This window comes from Oncorhynchus clarkii, chromosome 8 (genome assembly GCF_045791955.1).
Source record: "Oncorhynchus clarkii lewisi isolate Uvic-CL-2024 chromosome 8, UVic_Ocla_1.0, whole genome shotgun sequence".
In the NCBI taxonomy this organism is placed as follows: Eukaryota; Metazoa; Chordata; class Actinopteri; order Salmoniformes; family Salmonidae; genus Oncorhynchus; species Oncorhynchus clarkii.
Genome location: NC_092154.1, coordinates 6915981 through 6922388, shown reverse-complemented (window position 1 = coordinate 6922388; position 6408 = coordinate 6915981).

Here is a 6408-nt window from a genome sequence, read left to right as displayed (position 1 = left end):
GTCCTCTGTTATAATTACCAGGTGTGTGTTGAATGTCCTCTGTTATAATTACCAGGTGTGTATTGAATGGCCTCTGTTATAATTACCAGGTGTGTGTTGAATGTCCTCTGTTATAATTACCAGGTGTGTATTGAATGGCCTCTGTTATAATTACCAGGTGTGTGTTGAATGTCCTCTGTTATAATTACCAGGTGTGTGTTGAATGTCCTCTGTTATAATTACCAGGTGTGTATTGAATGGCCTCTGTTATAATTACCAGGTGTGTGTTGAATGGCCTGTTATAATTACCAGGTGTGTATTGAATGGCCTCTGTTATAACTACCAGGTGTGTGTGTTGAATGTCCTCTGTTATAATTACAAGGTGTGTGTCTAATGTCCTCTGTTATAATTACCAGGTGTGTGTTGAATGTCCTCTGTTATAATTACCAGGTGTGTGTTGAATGGCCTGTTATAATTACCAGGTGTGTATTGAATGGCCTCTGTTATAATTACCAGGTGTGTGTTGAATGTCCTCTGTTATAATTACCAGGTGTGTGTTGAATGTCCTCTGTTATAATTACCAGGTGTGTGTTGAATGTCCTCTGTTATAATTACCAGGTGTGTGTTGAATGTCCTCTGTTATAATTACCAGGTGTGTGTTGAATGTCCTCTGTTATAATTACAAGGTGTGTGTCTCATGTCCTCTGTTATAATTACCAGGTGTGTGTTGAATGTCCTCTGTTATAATTACCAGGTGTGTGTTGAATGTCCTCTGTTATAATTACCAGGTGTGTGTTGAATGTCCTCTGTTATAATTACCAGGTGTATGTTGAATGGCCTGTTATAATTACCAGGTGTGTGTTGAATGTATCCAGCTCTCAGTTCTCTTCCAGGTTTGATATTCTTGTCTGTTAAATTTGTTGAGTGAAGTCTACATTGTGGACACGGGGGGTGGGGGCTGGCCAGAGTGGGTGGGGGTGGGGGCTGGCCAGAGGGGGTGGGGGCTGGCCAGAGGGGTTGGGGCTGGCCAGAGGGGGTGGAAAATGCTAATAGGCCAAGACTGGGGTCGGCTCCAACGGTCTCTCACATGCTGTGGGGGGGGGGGGGGGGGACTGGAGATCAGTGAACACAATGACACCACCGATTCACCTTTTGTTCTTGAGCTTGGCATTGTTGGTTGAAGAAGCTCAGGAATCTGGTGGCAGGGGACTCCACATTCCAGGGACAGAGACATGTAGAGACATAATGGGACAGCGACATAATGGGACCGACATGTAGGGACATAATGGGACAGGGCATGTAGGGACATAATGGGACAGCAACATAATGGGACAGACATGTAGGGACATAATGGGACAGGGTCATAATGGGACAGACATATAGAGACATAATGGGACAGACATGTAGGGTCATAATGGGACAGACATGTAGGGACATAATGGGACAGGGCATGTAGGGACATAATGGGACAGCAACATAATGGGACAGACATGTAGGGACATAATGGGACAGGGTCATAATGGGACAGACATATAGAGACATAATGGGACAGACATGTAGGGTCATAATGGGACAGACATGTAGGGTCATAATGGGACAGACATGTAGGGACATAATGGGACAGCGACGTAATGGGACAGACATGTAGGGTCATAATGGGACAGACATGTAGGGACATAATGGGATAGAAATGTAGGGACATAATGGGACAGACATGTAGGGACATAATGGGACAGGGACATGTAGGGACATAATGGGATTGTCCCTAGAATTTCTAAGCAAACAGCTGGAGGCAGGGCTTTCTCCTATAGAGCTTCATTTTTATGGAAGGGCCTGCCTACCCATGTGAGAGACGCAGACTCGGTCTCAACTTTTAAGTCTTTACTGAAGACTCATCTCTTCAGTAGGTCCTATGATTGTGTGTAGTCTGGCCCAGGAGTGGGAAGGTGAACGGAAAGGCAAAGGAGCAACGAACCGCCCTTGCTGTCTCTGCCTGGCCGGTTCCCCTCTCTCCACTGGGATTCTCTGCCTCTAACCCTATCACAGGGGCTGAGTCACTGGCTTACTGGTGCTCTTCCATGCCGTCCCTAGGAGGGGTGTGTCACTTGAGTGGGTTGAGTCACTGACATGATCTTCCTGTCTGGGTTGGCGCCCCCCCTTGGGTTGTGCCGTGGGGGAGATCTTCGTGGGCTATACTCGGCCTGGTCTCAGGATGGTAAGTTGGCGGTTGAAAATATCCCTCTAGTGGTGTGGGGGCTGTGCTTTGGCAAAGTGGGTGGAGTTATATCCTGCCTGTTTGGCCCTGTCCGGGGGTATCATCGGTATCTGAGTATTTATCCTATCTTATCCGGTGACCTGCGTGAATTTAAGTATGCTCCCTCTAATTCTCTCTCTCTCTCCCTCCCCTCTCGGAGGACCTGAGCCCTAGGACCATGCCTCAGGTCTACTTGGCTTGATGACTCCTTGTTGTCCCCAGTCCACCTGGTCGTGCTGCTGCTCTAGTTTCAACTGTCTGCGACTATGAAACCCTGACCTGTTCACTGGACGTGCTACCTTGGACTCTGTCTCTACAGCACCTGCTGTCTCTAAATCTGAATGATCGGCTATGAAAAGCCAACTGACATTTACTTTGAGGTGCTGACCTGTTGCTCCCTCCACAACCACTGTGATTATTATTATTATTTGACCCTGCTGGTCATTTATGAACATTTGAACATCTTGGCCATGCTCTGTTATAATCTCCACCCGGCACAGCCAGAAGAGGACTGGCCACCCCTCAGAGCCTGGTTCTTCTCTAGGTTCCTTCCTAGGTTTCTTCCTAGGTTTCTTCCTTTCTAGGGAGTTCTTCCTAGCCACCTTGCTTCTACATCTGCATTGCTTGCTGTTTGGGGTTTTAGGCTGGGTTTGAGATATCAGCTTTGTCTAGCCACTCTACCGTAAAGGCCTAATTGGTGGAGTGCTGCAGAAATGGTTGTCCTTCTGGAAGGTTCTTCCATCTCTTTGTTACCTCACTGACCTAGGCCCTTTTCCCCTGATTGCTCAGTTTGACCGGGTGGCCAGCTTTAGGAAGAGTCTTGGTGGTTCCAAACTTCTTCCATTTAAAAATGATGGAGGCCACTGTGTTCTTGGGGATCTTCAATGCTGCAGAAATGTTTTTGTACCCTTCCCCAGATCTGTGCCTTGACACAATCCTGTCTCTGAGCTCTACGGACAATTCCTTCAACCTCATGCTTGGTTTTTGCCTTATAGACCTTATATAGACAGGTGTGTGCTTTTCCAAATCCTGTCCAATCAATTTAATTTACCACAGGCAGACTCCGTTCAAGTTGTAGAAACATCTCAAGGATGACCAATAGAAACAGGATGCACCTGAGCTCAATTTCGAGTCTCATGGCAAAGGGTCTGAATACTTATGTAAATAAGGTATTTCAGGTTTTTATTTTTAATACATTTGCATAAATGTACCGACAGGGCACCATCTCTGTACCGACAGGGCACCATCTCTGTAGCGACAGGGCACCATCTCTGTACCGACAGGGCACCATCTCTCTACCGACAGGGCACCATCTCTCTACCGACAGGGCACCATCTCTGTACCGACAGGGCACCATCTCTGTACCGACAGGGCACCATCTCTGTACCGACAGGGCACCATCTCTACCGACAGGGCACCATCTCTACCGACAGGGCACCATCTCTGTACGTACCAGATGTACATACTTGCTCTCCTATTGCAGTTTGACTTTAGCCCAGGAACAACCAATAGTAAAACTGTCATATAATGTTGGCCAGTAGAGGTCCCCATACACCATAAGTACAGTGACATCCTGTCCTGCAGTGGTGTAAATACTTAGTACTTTCAAGTATTTTTACTTAAGTTTATATTTATATTTTTGACAACTTTTACTTCACTTACATTCCTAAAGAAAATAAAGTACTTTTTACTCCTTACATTTTCCCTGACACCCAAAAGTACTCATTACATTTTAAATGCTTAGCAGGACAGGAAAATTGTCTAATTCACACACTTATCAAGAGAACATCCCTGGTCGTCCCTACTGCCTCTGATCTGGAGGACTCACTAAACAGAGAACATCCCTGGTCGTCCCTACTGCCTCTGATCTGGCAGACTCACTAAACACAAATGCTTCTTTGTAAATTATGTCAAGAGTGTTGAACTGTGCCCCTGGCTATCTGTAAATTATGTCTGAGTGTTGAACTGTGCCCCTGGCTATCTGTAAATTATGTCTGAGTGTTGAACTGTGCCCCTGGCTATCCGCGAATATAAAATACAAGAAAATCCTGTCGTCTATTTTTTTAAAAATATTTATACTTTTTTTTATTTATTTAACCTTAATTTAACTAGGCAAGTCAGTTAAGAACAAATTCTTATTTACAATGACGGCCAAACCGGACGATGCCCGGCCAATTGTGCATCGTCCATTTACTTTTGATACTTAAGTACATTTAAAACCACATACTTTTAGAATTTTACTCAAGTAAGATTTTACAGGATGACTTTCACTTGAGTTATTTTCTTTTAAGTTAATTTTCATTGAGTAAAAGTAAAGATGAGTACTTTTTCCACCACTGCTGTCCTGCTACACCCTGTCCTGCTACATCCTGTCCTGCTACACCCTGTCCTGCTACATCCTGTCCTGCTACACCCTGTCCTGCTACACCCTGTCCTGCTACACCCTGTCCTGCTACATCCTGTCCTGCTACACCCAGTCCTGCTACATCCTGTCCTGCTACACCCTGTCCTGCTACACCCTGTCCTGCTACACCCTGTCCTGCTACATCCTGTCCTGCTTGGTCTCAATTTCCCTTGTTGACACTGGATTACTGATATGAGTCATTGTGGCCTGGAATGAAACAGAAACAGTTGACCGCCAATGTGAGTTTTTGACAAGCCCTTTATAGTGATGAATGAGAAAATATACAGAGGCTGGACATTCTCTGAATACTTTGTAAACCACAGATTAGGTTGCTTCGTGAAGGATGCATCCCAAAAAACATCCCATTATGAAGACAGATTCCATCCTCCTGAACTCGAATACACCAGACGTCCAGAAAAAAAGTGTTGTAAAATGTTTGGTCCCATGTTTCATGAGCTGAAATAAAAGATCCCAGAAATGTTCCATGCGCACAAAAAAATGTGTGCACAAATTTCTTTACATCCCTGTTAATGAGCATTTCTCATTTGCCAAGACAATCCATCCACCTGACAGCTGTGGCATGTCAAGAAGCTGATTAAACAGCATGATTATTACACAGGTGCACCTTGTGCTGGGGACAATAAAAAGGCCACTCTAAAATGTGCAGTTTTGTCACACAACACAATGACACAGACTCAAGTTTTGAGGGAGAGTACAATTGGCATGCAGAATGCAGTGTTGTCCATCAGAGCTGTTGCCAGATCTGTTGTTTTATAGAATTTGGCAGTACGTCCAACCGGCCTCACAATCGCAGACCAGGTGTAACCACGCCAGCCCAGGACCTCCACATCCAGCTTCTTCACCTGCGGGATGGTCTGAGACCAGCTACCCGGACAGCTGATGAAACTGTGGGTTTGCACAACCAAAGAATTTCTGCACAAACTGTCAGAAACCATCTCAGGGAAGCTCATCTTCATGCTCGTTGTCCTCACCGGGGTCTTGGAGTTCGGCGTCGTAACCGTCTTCAGTGGGTAAATGCTGACCTTCGATGGCCACTGGCATGCTGGCTCTTCAAGGATGAATCCACGTTTAAATTGTACTGGACAGATGGCAGACTGTGTATGGCCTCGTGTGGGTGAGTGGTTTGCTGATGTCAATGTTGTGAACAGAGTGCTCCTTGGTGGCAGTGGGGTTATGTTATGGGCAAGCATAAGCTATGGACAACAAACACAATGGCATTTTATTGATGGCAATTTGAATGCACAGAGATAACGTGATGAGATACTGAGGTCCATTGTCGTGCCATTCATCCACGTCATGTTTCAGCATGTTAATTCACAGCCCCATGTCTCAAGGATATGTGCACAATACCTGGAAGCTGAAAATGTCCCAGTTCTTCCATGGCCTGCATACTCACCAGACATGTCACCCAATGAGCATGTTTGGGATGCTCTGGATCGACGCATACAACAGCGTGTTCCAGTTCCCACCAATATCCAGCAACTTCACACAGCCATTGAAGAGGAGTGGGGACAACATTCCACAATCAACATCCTGGTCAACTCTACGTGAAGGAGATGTGTCGCTCTGCATGAGGCAAAATGGTGGTCACATCAAATACTGACTGGTCTTCTGATCCACACCCCTACCTTTTCTTTAAGGTATCTGTGACCAACAGATGCATATCTGTATTCCTACTCATGTGAAATCCATAGATTAAGGTCTAATGAATGAATTTAAATTGATTGTTATCCTAATATGAACTGTAACT